Below are 18,624 nucleotides of genomic sequence, written 5' to 3'. Positions count from 1 at the left end.
TAGCTCTGGCAATGCATGTGTCAACCTCATGATCAATGTTTACATCCCTGGAAAGTATGCACCAATATACTGGTAAATGAACTTAGCCACAGCATTCAAAACCTCACCATTTGTTGCAATCAATAGTTTCCACATATGGATGGTATGGTACTGACTGATGGAGTACCTATGTTTTCTTGGGGATAATTGTTAGGCCAAAATTAGCACAAGAATATGAAACAGAAGAATCTCTGAGTCAAAGAATATAGACACTTTACTAGTTTTTCATAATTCCAAATTGTTTTCCAGAATGGTTATAATAATTTGCAGTTCCACAAACAATATGTTAGTGAAATATGTATACTTTTATTTTAAAAATCTAAGAGCTTTGAAATTAGTTTATATCATTTATTCAATTAATAACAGAATTAGGAACCTCTAGTCTGCAAACTGAATAATGACTTAAATACCTGGAGCCTTGAGCAAGGAAGAGGAAATGGTTCACATTATGCCTGTAGATATAAAAACACAATCCTATTTTCTAAGCTCTTAGTAGTCATATTCTAAAAATCCACAAGATGTAACTCCATGAAAGTATGTGTGATAATAGTAGTATTGGTTGTAGTATTTGTGGTTGTAATAATAGTAATAACAATGATAATATAAACTACACTTTTTCTGTAAAATGAGCTATTCCGTATTTTTTAAAACTCTAAGTTAAGAGTGATGACCTATGGCATGAATGGAAGGCTGGAATTGGAACCAGAAATCAATCAATCAATAAGTATTTATTAAGTGCCTACTATGTACCAGACACCAAGTTAAGACCTAGGTTCAAATTCTACCTCTGATGCTTATTAGACATGTGATCTTGAGCAAGTCACAATCTCTATAAGTCTCTTTCCTCTCATCTGTAAAAGGGGGTAATACATATAAAACCATAAATCTCTATTTTGTATTTGTTTTTAAAAAGTTATCTAATAAATTCCACACATCCAACACTTTTCCCATTACATCATGCTGCCTTTCGGTACTAGAGGGTATTTAATAACTTCTTCTTTATTTGATAAAGTTGGATTTTTTTTGCTTGTTTTAATCCAGAAGACTATATTTTCACCAAGAATATTATTAGATATTTTTTTTTCCTGCCTCTTTCCTTGTCTCCCTCTGTCTTTCTTTCAATTGTCCACCTGTCTCTCTTCTTCCTCCCACTTCTTTCCCCAATTTTCAATATCTCTAGACTCTTTCTGCTTGCCTCCATGTCTCTCATTTTAATTGCTATCCCCAATCAGAGAAGGGCAGTTGAATAGTAGGAGAGTCGTACCTGCTGCCAATAGCCCAAATAATAGCACCAGTCTTAGAATAAGAAAGGGTCTTAGAAATAATAATATCTTAGATTTAGTGTTGGAAAACATATTTAGAATTAATTTTATTTTATTGTCTATGAGTAATTCACTGTGTTATAATCCTGAGGCTGAACTAAGCTTGGTACATTTGATAAAGTTGGCAGAATTGTAGTGCAATAACTGCATGGTTCTCATGATTGAAGTGAGCAAAGGGAAATAAAGAATAAGAAAAGATGGAATTCTGGCAATTCTATGCTTCTTGCTCTTCTATCCCTATAAAGGAAACCTTCCCAATAGGATAAAAAGGGCTTCCTCCACTCTTGTAAAATTAGACTGGATATAATGATAGAGAAATTAAAAGTTGTTAGAATCCTAGTGTTAACAGAACCTGAAACAAGGTACTAAGTACAACTGATAGAAACAATGCTTGTGTTCACACCTTTAGAGAACTCATATAAGCAAGAAGTATTTAAATACTCATTGGAGTTCACACTTTTGGGAGATTTCAGAATTTAGTATGAGATATCCAAATTCACACCTCCCTTAATCCCTGCCTCCAGAAGGAGGAGTTAACCTTTGGGAGATCATATATAAAGAGGCTCTTAGCTTCTGGTGAATTACTTAGGAACAATCCCAGGGGTCAGAGAGGAGCACTCTGGGAGGAAGCCCACAAGTGCTCTCTTGGAGGCAAGAGAGATTCATTACAATTTCCACCTTTGTGCTGGCTGGAGGCTGAAGGACAAACCTTTGGATTTGGAGACATTTGGAGGGAGCTCTTGGAACCAAGCAGAGAGATAGGCCTCTAAGAATCTAGCTATCTGGGCCCAAGGAAAGAGACAAGACTTGGAAGGAGAAAATAAACGTTTGCATTTTATCAGCTGGCTGCTTTTGGGTGATTATTACTTTTAACTGAAACTAAGGCCACCTCCAGAAAACCTCCCCAAGAAACCTTCTCCCAGTGAGAACCATTATATTTTAAAGAAGAAAAACACCACAAAAAGTATTGTGAAAACTAGTATCCATTGGTTTTTATTAATGTTTTAGAAAAACTAGAATGGCAACATAAAGAAAATGAAAATAAATCATCTTTGTCCATTTAGTAAACATATGGATGTTTTTTAAGGACTGTATCTTGAAGACAGAAGGGTAACATACAAAATAATAGAACAAATGAAAAAAGCAATGGTAATTAGGTTGGGGACTTATAGGCTATAGGTAAGAAGCATGCCTGTAAGTCAGAGCTAAGCTGAGGACTATAATAGAATGAGGGCAAAAGCAAAGATCAAAACTGGGACCATCACATCTAGTAAGAGAGCCTCAGGAATTTGGTTCATCTCATTGTTGAAGAGAGTCACATTCATCAAAATTGATCATCATATAGTACTGTTGTTGAAGTAAATAATGATCTCCTGGTCCTGTTCATTTCACTCAGCATCAGTTCATGTAAGTCTCTCCAGGCCTTTCTGAAATCATCCTGCTGGTCATTTTTTTTTTTTTACAGAACAATAATATTCCATAACATTCATATACCACAATTTATTCAGCCATTTTTCAATTGATTGGCATCCTTTATGGCAACTTTTATGCTGGTTATTGTGGTACAATTAAGTGGAAACCCTTAGAGTTGTCTGAAACATCCCATGCAGTTTGTGTTTTAAAATGATATGTAAATCATACATGCACGCACACATACACACATACACAAGTACAAGGTATCTGGATGCATTAGACAACAGAATTCATCACTATGCTATTTACATGAAACTCACTCGACATAAAAAATGCAGGATTAAAACAAAGATTTGGAGCAAAATCTGTCATGCCTCAGCTGAATTAAAAAAAGCAGGGGGAGCAATCATAATTTGAGACAGGGCAACAGGAAAACCAGACTTAATCAAAAGAAAAGCTAAACAAGTTATAGGAAAAAATTGACATTATAATTCTACTGTCTTCATATGGAATACTTCATAAAACTCTTTCAGAGAGATAAATTTAACCAAAACATAAACAGGAAGAGACATAAACAGAATTAATTGAAACAACAACTTCAGGAAATTTGTAGAATATAAAATAAAATCACATAAATCATCAGCATTTCTTATATGATCAATAAAACCTAGTAAGAAGAGATAGAAGAAAAATCTTTAAAAAATAACCCCAGAATGTATAAAATATTTGAGATTTTACTTACCAAGATATATATAGGAGGTATATGGATACAACTTTAAAACACTATGGGAATAAAATGTTTACATAATTATAGAAATATTAATTGCTCATGAGTAGGACAAATCTCAGATCTTAGTGCTTTTCACAAACAAATTAATTTTGCCAGAGGCTGAGACTAACTAATATAACTTAAAAATTCCATTCCAGAAATTTACTATATTTAAATTTGTGTGATCTTGGGTAAGTCATTTAATCTCTGTCTCAGTTTCTTCATCTGGAAGATGAGAATAATAGTAGCACCTACCTTCCAAAGATTGTTGTGAGGATAAAATAAAATATTTGTAAAATACTTAACCCAATATAAATTCTAGCTATTAAGAACAGGAATTGAGGACTGACTCTATCATCAATATAGACATGAAAAGTATGATGCCATATTATTGTAGGCATAGATCATATAATCATCTTAACTAAAGATAAAAATGCTGCTTCTCTTCAAAGACATCTCTTGTACCAATTGGAATATTTATTTTGATACATCATAATTGTATAATCATTTTTGTAGTTACACCTACAGTATACAATTATACATCATAATTGTATAATCTTGTGTGGTTCTTTTCTTGCATGCAACTGGCAAAATAATTATAATTTTTATTTTCTCTCATCTTAGGACAAATAGCAACTGCAATTGATACTTATTCAGGATATGTCATTATAGTCTAATAAGTAGCAGTATAATCAAAGTTCTTATCTAGAACAAATTATTCTTTCTTATGGCTCCCCAATGCCATTTTCCTCTGATAAAGGCACCCATTTTATTTTAAATTCCTAGTAGAGACTATGAGTAAAGATTAAGATCACACAGACACCTCTATTCATTCAGTTACATGGAGAGAATTTTGTGTCACACTAACTAAAAGTGGATGGAATTTGATAATTAAAAATCAAATTCCATCTCACCCTTACTCTTCTGAAAGATGTTCGATCAATTAGTGATGATTCTTGGAAATTCTATTTATTGAAGATACTTCTTTCTTAACCCTGAGACCTAAGAAGTTGATAGTTCTGAACTACGATTACCTAACGGCAGGATATTAAAATGTACAAGAGACAGGCTAATAATAATAGGTTGGTGTTCCCTTGGCTCTTATGCTATTCTGTGATTGTAAAGCTGAATCTATTGAAAAGAGGGAAAAAAAGGGAGCCAGGTAATACTTAAAACAAAAGAGCAGTCAAACTCCCTATAGTAGAGTTCTGCAGGATCCATAAGCAACAGAATTTTAGGATTCAAAACATGTTTGGGATTCAACATTTATGAGATGCCTACCATGAGGTACCTACCAAGCACTGGCTTGGTTCTGAGTACACAAAAACAAAAATAGTCCCTGCCCTCAAGGAGCTTATGTTTTACTAAGAGGACATACATGACAATTATACAAATTGTACAGTAAAAAGCACAATAAAAAGATAAATAAGGAGGGAGAATACACTAACAATAAGAAGGGATCAAGTGAACAAGAATTTTCCCAGGGACACACCCAACACAGAGAAATGTAAATGCTGATGTACAAGGTATGTTTTTGTATACTCGGAACTAGCCCAACCTTTATACACAGTAGTTGCCTAATAAGTGTTTGTTGAATTATAATGCACAGGCCCATGCTTTAAACTGCCTAAGGTCTTAGGCACAGAATATACCAACTCTGAGTGATTATGATTCTTCACCACTAGACCAGTTGTAGCTGTATTCAGGACAACACTTTTTGAATCTTTCTCTATTATCTCAGGTATACATGCTTGTGTCGTAAGTCTAAAGATTCTTGTAATTAGCAATTGTGGGATCATGAAAATAATACCAGTCCCACACTCTATCCTGACAATTTAATCACAGAAGGTCTAATGGAAACTATTTACAAACAGGTAGTAACTCGTGTTGTGGTATAGCAGGACTGTGCCATACAGGTGAATATGGCAGTTCTACTAATACACCAGCTATACAAACATTGCTACTGTTTAAGTCTGTCTTGGTTTCCCTACTCATGTTTTGGGGGGCAGCATAGCCATGTAAAGATTTTAGATATAACCACAAACATTTTATTTATTTATTTTTAATTTAATAGCCTTTTATTTACAGGTTATATGTATGGGTAACTTTACAGCATTAACAATTGCCAAACCTCTTGTTCCAATTTTTCACCTCTTACCCTCCACCCCCTCCCCCAGATGGCAGGATGACCAGTAGATGTTAAATATATTAAAATATAAATTAGATACACAATAAGTATACATGACCAAACTGTTATTTTGCTGTACAAAAAGAATCAGACTCTGAAATGTTGTACTATTAGCTTGTGAAGGAAATCAGAAATGCAGGTGGGCATAAATATAGGGATTGGGAATTCAATGTAATGGTTTTTAGTCATCTCCCAGAGTTCTTTCTCTGGGTGTAGCTGGTTCAGTTCATTACTGCTCCATTGGAAATGATTTGGTTGATCTCATTGCTGAGGATGGCCAGGTCCATCAGAACTGGTCATCATATAGTATTGTTGTTGAAGTATAAAATGATCTCCTGATCCTGCTCATTTCACTCAGCATCAGTTCGTGTAAGTCTCTCCAGGTCTTTCTGAAATCATCCTGTTGGTCATTTCTTACAGAACAGTAATATTCCATAATATTCATATACCACTGCCACAAACATTCGTGCACATACAGGTCCCTTTCCCTTCTTTATAATCTCTTTGGGATATAAGCCCAGTAGTAACACTGCTGGATCAAAGGGTATGCACAGTTTGATAACTTTTTGAGCATAGTTCCAAACTACTCTCCAGAATGGTTGGATTTGTTCACAACTCCACCAACAATGCATCAATGTCCCAGTTTTCCCGCATCCCCTCCAACAATCATCATTATTTTTCCTGTCATCTTAGCCAATCTGACAGGTGTGTAGTGGTATCTTAGAGTTGTCTTAATTTGCATTTCTCTGATTAATAATGACTTGGAGCATCTTTTCATATGACTAGAAATAGTTTCAATTTCTTCATCTGAGAATTGTCTGTTCATATCCTTTGACCATTTTTCAATTGGAGAATGGCTTGATTTTTTATAAATTAGAGTTAATTCTCTATATATTTTGGAAATGAGGCCTTTATCAGAACCTTTGACTGTAAAAATATTTTCCCAGTTTATTGTTTCCCTTCTAATCTTGTCTGCATTAGTTTTGTTTGTACAAAAACTTTTCAGTTTGGTATAATCGAAATTTTCTATTTTGTGATCAGTAATGATCTCTAGTTCTTCTTTGGTCATAAATTCCTTCCCCTTCCACAGGTCTGAGAGGTAAACTATCCTGTGTTCCTCTAATTTATTAATAATTTCATTCTTTATGCCTAGGTCATGAACCCATTTTGACCTTATCTTGGTGTACGGTGTTAAGTGTGGGTCAATGCCTAGTTTCTGCCATATTAGTTTCCAATTTTCCCAGCAATTTTTGTCAAACAATAAGTTCTTATCCCAAAAGCTGGGGTCTTTGGGTTTGTCAAAGACTAGGTTGCTATAGTTGTTGACTGTTTTGTCCCTTGAACCTAACCTATTCCACTGATCAACTAATCTATTCCTTAGCCAATACCAAATGGTTTTGGTAACTGCTGCTCTATAATATAATTTTAGATCTGTACAGCTAAGCCACCTTCATTTGATTTTTTTTTCATTAATTCCCTTGAAATTCTTGACCTTTTGTTTTTCCATATGAATTTTGTTGTTATTTTTTCTAGGTCATTAAAATAGTTTTTGGGAGTCTGATTGGTATAGCGCTAAATAAATAGATTAGTTTAGGTAATATTGTCATCTTTATTATATTTGCTCGCCCTATCCAAGAGCATTTAATATTTTTCCAATTGGTTAGATCAGACTTAATTTGTGTGAAAAGTGGTCTGTAATTTTGCTCATAAAGTTTCTGATTTTCCCTTGGCAGATAGATTCCTAAATATTTTATATTATCAGTAGTTACTTTAAATGGAATTTCTCTTTATAACTCTGTTGGATTTTGTTAGTGATATATAAGAATGCTGATGACTTATGTGGGTTTATTTTATAACCAGCAACTTTGCTAAAGTTGAACCACGAACATTTTAAAAAGAGCAAACAAAGTTGGTTCATATTGTATGCAGAATTCTTTTGGGACTGGGGTGGCAATCTTTGAATTAGGCCATTCTGTTATAAGGCCAGAACTCTGAACTTGAAACAAAGGATTCTTACAAGGTACTAAGCCAGTGGAATTGATAGAGACAATAGTTATCTAATTTAGCCTGGTTCAGTATGATTGATTTAATCCTACAAGGAGATGTTATGGGCCAGAACTTGAAACAAGGTACTAAGTGGAATTAAGGAGACAATGGTTAAATCTAGTTTAGCACTGATTTAATCCTATAACAAATAATGGTTTGCTAGTGATATAATGATTGGTGTGTAGCATATAAGCTAGAAGTCTCAGCCAGGGAGATTCAGAGACAAGTGGACAGAAGGCTGGAAGCTGAAGGCTGGAGTACAAGTCCTTGGACTCAGCCCATCTCACACTACTTTGGTGGCAGGCTCTCCTCCTCGGCTTCTCCACTGAAACCAAGACACCAGAAGGCCCCCAGAAAACTAGCTGACCCCCAAGTGAAGGAGATAATAAAGGATTTGGACTGGTGATTACTGAACTGAAAGGAAGGCTGTTCCTAGAGACCTCAAGAAAACCTCAATACAGAACATTATATTTTTTTCTTTTTTTATTATAATAACTTTTTATTGACAGAACCCATGCCAGGATAATTTTTTACAACATTATCCCTTGCACTCATTTCTGTTCCGATTTTTCTCCTCCCTCCCTCCACCCTCTCCCCTAGATGGCAAGCAGTCCTATATATATTGAATATGTCGCAGTATATCCTAGATACAATATATGTGTGCAAAACCAATCAGTTCTCTTGTTGCACAGGAAGAATTGGATTCAGAAGGTAAAAATAACCCGGGAAGAAAAACAAAAATGCAGTTTACATTCATTTCCCAGTGTTCTTTCTTTGGGTGTAGCTGCTTCTGTCCATCATTAATCAATTGAAACTGAATTAGGTCTCTTTGTCAAAGAAATCCACTTCCATCAGAATACATCCTCATACAGTATCGTTGTTGAAGTATATAATGATCTCCTGGTTCTGCTCATTTCACTTAGCATCAGTTCATGTAAGTCTCTCCAAGTCTCTCTGTATTCATCCTGCTGGTCATTTCTTACAGAACAATAATATTCCATAACATTCATATACCACAATTTACTCAACCATTCTCCAATTGATGGGCATCCATTCATTTTCCAGTTTCTGGCCACTACAAACATTCTGGCACATACAGGTCCCTTTCCCTTCTTTAGTATCTCTTTGGGGTATAAGCCCAGTAGTAGTACTGCTGGGTCAAAGGGTATGCACAGTTTGATAACTTTTTGGGCATAATTCCAGATTGCTCTCCAGAATGGTTGGATTCGGAGAACATTACATTTTAGAGAGAATATTACACCATTCCTCTTGGGGAATTGCCTAATAGGGAATGCCTATTAGTCTAAGGTAGAATTTCTGAACATTTGGAAGCACTATCCCTATTGCAGATAGCATGCAGCTGATAATAGCACTTCTACAAGGAGATGCTTTGATGACACACATAAAGGGATTCCATCCATTGAGAGTTGATTACTGAACAAAAGATCAAGAATTTCAAAGGAATTAATGAAGAGAAAAGCAAATGAAGGTGGCCTAGCTGTATAAGATCTAAAACTATGTTATAAAGTAGTGATAATCAAAACCATTTGGTACTGGCTAAGAAATAGAGAACTTGATCAGTGGAATAGGTTAGGTTCACAGAACAAAATACTCAATTTCTGTACAATCTAGTATTTGACAAACCCAAAGACCTCAACTTTTGGATTAAGAATTCACTATCTGAAAAAAACTGCTGGGAAAATTAGAAACTAATATGGCAGAAAGTAGGCATAGACCCACACCTAACACCATATACCAAGATCAAGTCGAAATGAATTCATAATGTAGATAGAAAGAATGATATTATAAACAAATTAGAAGAACATAAGATAGTAAACCTTTCAGATTTGTGGAGGAGGAAGGAATTTGTGACCAAAGAAGTACTAGAGATCATTATTGATCACAAAATAGATAATTTTGATTATATTAAATTAAAAAGTTTCTGTACAAACAAAATTAATGCAGACAAGATTAGAAGGAAAGCAATAAACTGGGAAAACATTTTTACATCCAAAGGATTTGATAAAAGCCTCATTTCTAAAATATATAGAGCATTGATTCAAATTTATAATAGCTTAAGTCATTCTCCAATTGATAGTCAAAAGATATGAACGGACAGTTTTCAGATGAAGAAATTGAAACTATTTGTAGTCACATGAAAAGGTGCTCCAAATCTCTATTGATCAGAGAAATGCAAATTAAGACAACTCTGAGATCATTACATACTTGTCAAATTGGCTAAGATGACAAGAAATGATAATGATGAATGTTGGAGGGGATGTGGGAAAACTGTGACACTGATACATTGTTGGTAGAATTGTGAATGAATCCAACCATTCTGGAGAGCAGTTTGGAACTATGCACAAAAATTTATCAAACTGTGCATGCCTTTTGACCCAGCAGTGTTTCTACTGGGATTATATCCCAAAGAGATACTAAAGGAGGGAAAGGGACACACATGTGCAAAAATGTTTGTGGCAGCCCTCTTTGTAGGAGCAAGAAACTGGAAACAGAGTGGATGTACCCATCAATTGGAAAATGGCTGAATAAATTATGGTATTTGAATGAATGAATGAATGAATGAAAATTATTGCTCTGTAAGAAACAACCAGCAGGATGATTTCAGAGGCTTGGAGAAACCTATATGAACTGATGCCAAGTGAAATGAGCAGAACCAGATCATCATACACAGCAACAAGACTATATAATGATCAATTCTGATGTGGCTCTTGTCAACAATGAGATGATTCAAACCAGTTCAGTGATGAAGAGAGTCATCTACACCAGACAGAGAACTGTGGGAACAGAGTGTGAACACTCTTTGTGTTGTTGTTTGCTTGCATTTTGTTTTCTCATTTTTCTTTTTCTTCCTTCTTGATCTGATTTTTCTTGTGCAACAAGATAACTATATAAATGTGTATGCATATATTGGATTTAATATGTATTTTAACATTTTAAACATGTATTGGACTACCTGCCAGCTAGGGGAGGGGATGGGGGAAGGAGGGGAAAATTTCAAACAAAAAATTTTGCAAGGGTCAATGTTGGAAAAATTACCCATGCATATGTTTTGTAAATTAAAAGCTTTAATTTAATTTAAAAATTTTTTTTTATTTAATAGCCTTTTATTTAAAAGCTTTAATTTTAAAAAGAGAGTCATTTATCTACTAGGAAGGGGTATCAAGGAAGAAAATATAATTATCCCTTCTACAATGCAGCCTTCTCCACAGCAAGTTTCATCATGTGGGTTGGTATAAGAAATTAAATGGGGGTTTTGGAGGAGTTTTGAGGAAGATGGCACTTAAAGGCCAACAAATGATACAGGAATAGTTTAGGAACTCAGAAATACATAAAATATATGTATGGTATTGCTTAACAACAAGGTATTTTATCTTTTAATATCATAATATTCAGTCGTCTTCTCTGATATGAAGGGAGGGCCAAAAAATTTTACATAGATTTTCTAGATTATGAAGATGCTGTGTTCCTAACTCCTGAGATGTAGAAGGGATAACTAAGAATGACTCAAATGAGAACTTAACTACTTTCAAGATATCCCATGCCTAGGTAATTGGTAGCTTTAAGATCAGATTTGACTGAAACTACTGAATAACAATTGAGAGACCAATACAGATGAATGACCATCAAGTATAACAATGGCATCAAAAGCTTCTCTCACAGAGATTATAGATAGTGCTACTATTTTTACTGTATTTATAACAGCTAAGAAAATCTTGAAAAAATGGGTAACTTTTATCCTGGAGAGATTACTGTCTGTGATTTGAGAAGAGGGGATGGTCTTGATACCAAGAAGGCTGTATGGAATCACAAGAGTGGCAGGACACCTCTGAACCCATACAACTAATAATTTCCATATCCTAAAGAGTAGCAGTGCATAGTTTATCATAGTCTATACTCCCAGTTTGGCCCCCTTTAATCATCCATTCTGTCAGTCAGAAAGGTTCCAGATTAGGACCATGGAGGACGCTGGAGAGGATAGGAGAAGCCAGCCAAAGAACGATCTCTCAATTTATTCACAGAACAGGTTTACTAGAATTGGTACTTCTGAACCAATTTAGAGAACCAAATTACCCTGCTCAGGGGAGCAAATAGTATCCAGTAGGGGGAAGGAGACCACCAGAGATAAGGAAAGATGTATGGAGAGTAGACAGAAGGCATTACCCACCTTCTACATGTTCCAAGAAGTGTCTGGGGACTTATTAAATCAAACACTTGCAAATCCTGATTGATTCTGAGTCTTTGGAATGTACTATATGCCAGAAGAAGATATCTCTGATATAGAGTTATCACTACGGAAAGGAGAAATCATAGGAAGTAGAAATGGTACTGCAGGAAACCATTCAGCTGAACTGGTATAGAATTAGATAGTTTTAGGGATAGTCAACATAGCTTTACCAGGGATAGTGCTGGGGCTCTATCCCAAGTGGCACAATCCCTATTTTTTATTAGAGCACAGGTTGGAGTATTTTCCCCAAACCTTACTAATAAATATATATCTCTGACTCTTCCAAGATTCCATTGTAGTGGCCAAAGTTTTGAGTTAAAATAACCTAGGGAAAGAGCCTGACTATATTATTCATTATAAGGATATCAACTTGGGGAGCCTTGTTTACAGCAGTAAGGAGAGGCTCTTTAGGAATATAACTTTTAAATTCAAGGTTTTGGTTCAGATTGATGGGCCTTTTGCTGACTGTTTATCTCTCCTAGAAGAGCACTAGTGATAAAAAAAGACATTGGGAATAACAGAAATAGTAGTTAAGACAAGCAAGTCCTTGGAGAGGATGGGGAGGATGTATAGGAAGAAACTAAAAGGACACTTAGGCTGACCTTGGGAGGACTATGATGGCTGAGAAGCTGACTAGGGGGAGGTGGCCTTAACTGTGGCCAAGGTGACTGGCCAGCCACAGTCAGTTGGAGAGGCACTGATAATTGTAATGTCCTTAGCAGGTTTATTAGCTTCCGAGTTTCAAGATGACAATGGTATCAAACAGTCTCCACTTCCAGGAACTCAGAAATAGGAAGGCGAGTGCTTCCTTTATAATGAACTATTTCTCTGGGTATCCTTCAACCTCCCTCCATCTTGGGAAGATGATATGGAGATGGCACCAAATATATGTCCAAATCTAAGTAGGGTATTCAAATACTATGTAGTTATTGACTCAGACACCTGGAAAAAAAAAACTTTTATATTATCCAACATCCATACCTTAATGACAAATCATGGAAGTTGCTATCACTGTCACTTAATCATCCCAAGATGCTGGGGTATAGAGTCCACAATCCATTAGTTCATTGATGAGCAAACTTTCTGATTCAGAATCTGTAGGCTGAGGCAAAAAGTCTCTCTCCCCTGTTACTTCACCTTCTGTGCTCAAGGCTACACCTTTATAGTGTACAGTATTCTTTGTTATTTATATCCACAACAACAGAATGTAACATCCTTGAAGATGGACACTAGGGTGTTGTTTTGCTTTAGTTTTTATATTATTGGTGCCAGATATGGTGGATCAATAAATATTTCAACAATGAGGTGATTCAGGTCAATTCCAATAGACTTGTGATGGAGACAGCCATCTGCATCCAGAGAGGGGAGTGTGGGGACTGAATGTGAATCACAACACATAATATTTTCACCTTTATTGTTACTGTTGTATGCTTGCTTATTTTTTCTTTTTCATTTTTTCCCCTTTTGATCTGATTTTTCTTGTGCAGCATGAAAAATGTGGAAATGTTTAGAAGAATTGCACATTTAACCTATATTGGACTACTTGCAGTTTAGGGGAGCGGTGAAGGGAAGAGAGGTAGAAAAACTGGAACACCAAGTTGTGCAAGGGTGAATGTTGAAAACTATTTTTGCATGTGTTTTGAAAAATAAAAGGCTGTTTTTTTTGCTGAAACAATTGGGCTTAAGTGACTTGCCCAGGGTCACACAGTGAGAAAGTGTTAATTGTATGAGGCCAAATTTGAACTCAGGTCTACCTGATTTCAGGGCTGGTGCAATAGCCACTACACCAACTAGCTGCCCCCTATTTTTTTTTTAAAAAGACTGTAACACTGAGGTGCAGTATCAGAGAAGTTTTTCTTGTATATCTATATTTGTGTTTTGCTCTGTTGTTATGTGTTCCTGGGGAAATCTTGTATGTTGGGCTGGGTTGTAAGCTGAGGTCTGAGGTACAGATTATATTGATAAGCCTAGATGATGATGATTCAGTCACACAAGATTACTGACAGTAATATCCTCGATATATTTCTTGGTTCTGAACACAACTCTTTTAGATTTACCTGTGTCAAAGTTTGCAGAATCCTTGTAGTCAAAATTGGAAGTTCTCTCACTTAACATGGTATGTCATGAAGTATTTTGAAATTATTTGTTGCACTTATTGAATAATAAGTTTTGGATTCTACTTTATTAATTTAAAGAGTGATTGAAGACATTGTATGTTTCTCTCATTTCCATTTTAAATATCCAGAAAACCACTGTGCATTGTCTTTTACTTATGTGGACTTCAATTAATTTTTTCCCTCCTGTGATACTGCTTGATTAAAAATTATTTTCTACCCTTCATATGATAGCTTCTTCAATACATTATCTCAGAGTATATTAAATAATTTCTTTTACATTTTTATTGGGAGAATTTGTTTTATTAGTTTCTTGAAAAAACTTAAAAGTAAAATTCATGCATTGCCATACCATTCTAAGAGGTGATGGTATCTAAGAAGAGAAAATGCTTTTAAGTCACTCTTGTTTTCTTCAGTTAGTGAAGAACTTGAGCAACTGCCCAACTTTACACCTTCTACATTGCCGATCTTCACAGTTTCTTGAGACTCTGGAATATCTAATAGGAATTTAGAAGACTCGATGGGGAACAACTAGTAAAAAGACATGGTGATGAGAAAGGTAATTTTATCTGTAAAGCAGAGAAAAGGTTACTTTTGGTAAATCATGGAATACAGAAAGGTAAACAATGTATAACAGGCATGGGGAAGATAGTGAGCCAGTTTGTGAAGAGCTTTAAAAGTCAGGCTGTATTTTATCCTAGAGGCAACAGGAGTTTGTTGAGTAAAGGAATGATATGGTCAGACTTGTACTTAAGGAAAATCAGTTTGGTACTAGTGTGGAGGATTTCTGCTGTAGGGACAGACTTGGGCAGAGAGACTAATTAGGAAATAGTTATAATAATCACAGTAGAAGTCATGAGGGACTGAATTAAGATTGTGGGAATGTACAATAATTGATTATATGCAAGAAAAAACAAAATTTGGTAACTTATTATAAATGTGAGAGTGAAAAAAAGAAAAAGGATAATGCTGAGATTATAAATTTTGGAGATATTGAATTGGCAGGACACCCCCAAAAGAACTACAAAAAATTTAGAAGTGGGCTGGGGGAGTAAGTGAATGAGTTCTGTTTTGGGCAAAACAATTTCGAGATGTCTTTGGTAGATCCATTTTGAAATGTTCAATTGGTAATGAGAACCTTAAGCTCAGAGGAAATACTGGTGCTAGATTTGAGAATCATCTACAAAGAACACTTGTGGAAGCTGATGAAGTTACTAAATGATAGAATGTAAAGAGAAAAGAGAAGATGGCTCAGGACAGAGCCTCTCAAAGACATGGATGTGTTATGTGGATGATGAGTCAGTGAAGGAAAATGAGAACAAACACTTGGACAGGTAGGAGGAAAACCAAGAGAAAGTAGTGTCTCAAAAATCCAGAAAAAAAAGAATATTCAGGATTAGAAGGTGGTCAATGATTTCATAAGCAGCAGTTAAATTGAGAAAGAAGACTGAGAAAAAAACCATTGGATCTTGTAAGTAAGAAATCATTGGTAATGCTGAAAAGAGTTTTAATAATGTGATTCAGTTGGAAGCCAGTTTACAAAGAGTTGAGAAATGAGAGGGAAAGAATTTGAAGCAATGAATTATAGGAAGCTTTTTTTAAGAGTTAGGTTGAGAAGGAAAAGAGAGATATAGATGATAGCTTGAGGAGATGATAGGGCCCTGTGAAGATATTTTAAGGAAATCATATGCCTAACATCTTCTAAAACTTATCATTACAATCCATAAAATTCTTGGTGAGGATTGGCACTAAGACCTGGGCCACAAAATCTCTCTGACTCTATACAACTTGGAGGTGGTTACTTGTGCTATGCTCTAAAATCCACTATCCCTTGGACTTTCAACTCAGGACTTACTTTGAACCAAGAATTTCCCTTATGGGTCCACACATAAAATCACACGCTCTGTAAGAAGGTTGCACATGAACAGAATTGAACAAAGATAATGAATCTGAGAAGAAGAAATGAATGAAGAAGAAAAGCATTTCAGATATGGGGCATAGTGTGTGGAAACTTCATATTTAGGGATAGCTTCTTAGCAGGTCTGTGGTACCAATGGCCACTATTGGGGCAGAAGTAATATACAAATCTAACTATGAACTATCTTCCCTGGGGGCACAGCTGCCATCTCTTCAAAAGCTATCAACATAGTGGCAGCTGTGGTGCAGCTGAAAGTACCAGCCAGAAGACTGGTCAAAATCTGGTATGGCTCTTTATTATCTGCATGATCAAAGTCAAGTTACCTCATTTCTCATGTGTCCTCATGTTTTTCTTATTTTCCTCATATATCCTCAGTTTCCTCATATGTAATATGGGGATAATAATAATCTACCTAAAATATTGTTGTGGGAATTAAACAAGATAATGTATATAAAGTGCCTTGACAAACTTTAAAGTTATATTCTTCTTTTTCTTTATAATTTCTGATCATAGTTAATCTATTTATCCCATAGGGTTACTGAAGAGAAAGCCCTGTGTGAACTTCAGAACATTATGTATTTTCATTTTTACTCTTAAAAATAGTGTGGTATAATGGAAAGAGCATTTTATTTGGTATCAGGAGTCAGGGTTTTTATCTCATCTCCAATATATTCATGCTTTGTGACTATGGTCATTTAACACTTCAATTAAGTTTCCTTGCCTATCAAATAAATAATTGCCTAACTGAGTTGTTCTAAGGGGAAAATGTGAGCTGGTGTTATCATCTATAATAATTATATTAATGATATTGATAGTAATCCATTCAAGAAACACAGTTGTTAGTGTGTGTCTGTATATATATATATATGTTCAAAAGAACACAAGTATATGCATACACATATGTTTATGAAATCATATGAAATATGAATATAAAAATTCATGAATATGAAAAAATATGAAACATATGAAAATTATTTTTGTGCCAGAATATAGCAAGAAGAATACTGCATATTGTATGTGTAATGATCAGCAGAATTTGGGGTTTGAATTCATTCCCTGGACATAGATACTAAGCTATTAGTGAGAAGTATCTTACTGACTTTAGATGATATCACCAGTCAGTTATATCTGTAAAAAACTTAGAGTGAAATTCTTCAACAGGCAGGGATTCTGTCTATTTAAACTATTTGATATCTGACCTAGTACATTCATTTGATCCCCTATGTAATTTTTTTTTGTTGTTGTTGTTAATGATGATGAAAAACATAAGATGCTACATACTTATAGCAGGGGATATTAGCATTTGTGATGCTATTTCACTAAAGGGGTCATCCATCACTGTTCACTTACATGTAAATGTAGAATGGGAAAATATTTCAGTTTACCACAATCAGGACAATATCGCAATATGATTGATGTTAATTTAGTATCATTGCCATATGTAACATTTTATCAAAATGATTTGTTTATAGATCTGCTTGCGATTTATCCCTCCCACAGCATGTATCTGTAACTGTATCTATTGTATGGAATAACAAAGGCTTTTATCTTTGGAATTTGTTCCCCCTTTGCTCCCCCAAGTGTTACTGTAAACACAACTGAAACTGCCTTTAAAGAAAAGCAGTCTGAGAGTGGTATCTCAGTCATTTCTCTGGTTGATTTATGATTTTACTTTCATCCTAAATCATAAAATGAGCTCCAATATAGACTAATAGTAAAAAAAAAAAAAAAAGTTGCCTACTAGTAAGCATTCAGATTGCATAGAACATAGAGAACATGGGAAGAAAGGCTACAGTGTACCAATTCAATGGTCTTTATTACAGTGATTTTTACTGAGGTCAAAAGGGAAGGCCAATAGACTATGATATAATGGAAAAGGAAGAGATAAAATACCCCCAACGTGAAACACGAGAAATTAAAAATATAAAATATATTGCAGTTGGACCTTTTTTGTTTCATGAACGTCTTTGTAAAGTGTCTTTGCTTAACTATAAAATGTCAATTCTGCTTTTTATAGAATTTACATTAAATTCTAGATAAAAAGCATTCTGCTAATTTTCGTTTTTACAATAAAAGATGCACGGCAATAAAAAAGATTGGATTACAGATTAAGAGGGCCCTTTAACACACAGGCTACACTGAGAGTTAGAATTTTTGTAAACACTGCTGAATGCCCCATGTCTCAAGGAATTATCCCCTTTAGAGGCTGATGAGAAGCAGACTAGATCCACAGGAGAATTGCCACAAGGACCAGGCAAAAGTCTAGGCCACTAGTTTCACAAATCCTTCATAGCCAGCAGAAATGAAACATTTAGTATTTCCCAAATTTGGAGGGGTACAGAGAACCAAAGAAGGTGGGGGAGATGAGAGAGGAAAAGGGTAGGAGAGAAAAAAGTGGGGCAAGAGTGAGAGATTCAAAGAGACAGTGACAGAAACAGAGAAAGAGATTAGCAAAGAACAGAGAAAAGAAATGATGAAATTGCATGACAGAAAGAAAAAACAAATCCAAGGTCATTTTAAGACAAAATATACTTGACAATTAAAATAATTCCTTCAGCAGTAAAATTTA

At 35.1% G+C, this 18,624-nt stretch overlaps 1 protein-coding gene across 4 annotated transcripts in view; it reads right to left on the bottom strand.

The window, feature by feature from the left end:
- Window positions 1-18,624, bottom strand: part of BRIP1 (BRCA1 interacting protein C-terminal helicase 1) — a 378,898-nt gene that overhangs the window by 111,675 nt on the left and 248,599 nt on the right. The window lies entirely within an intron of this gene.

Source organism: Sarcophilus harrisii, chromosome 4 (genome assembly GCF_902635505.1).
Source record: "Sarcophilus harrisii chromosome 4, mSarHar1.11, whole genome shotgun sequence".
NCBI classification, from domain to species: Eukaryota; Metazoa; Chordata; class Mammalia; order Dasyuromorphia; family Dasyuridae; genus Sarcophilus; species Sarcophilus harrisii.
Note: the sequence above shows the minus strand (reverse complement) of the source record. Positions and strands in the feature narration are given on the sequence as shown.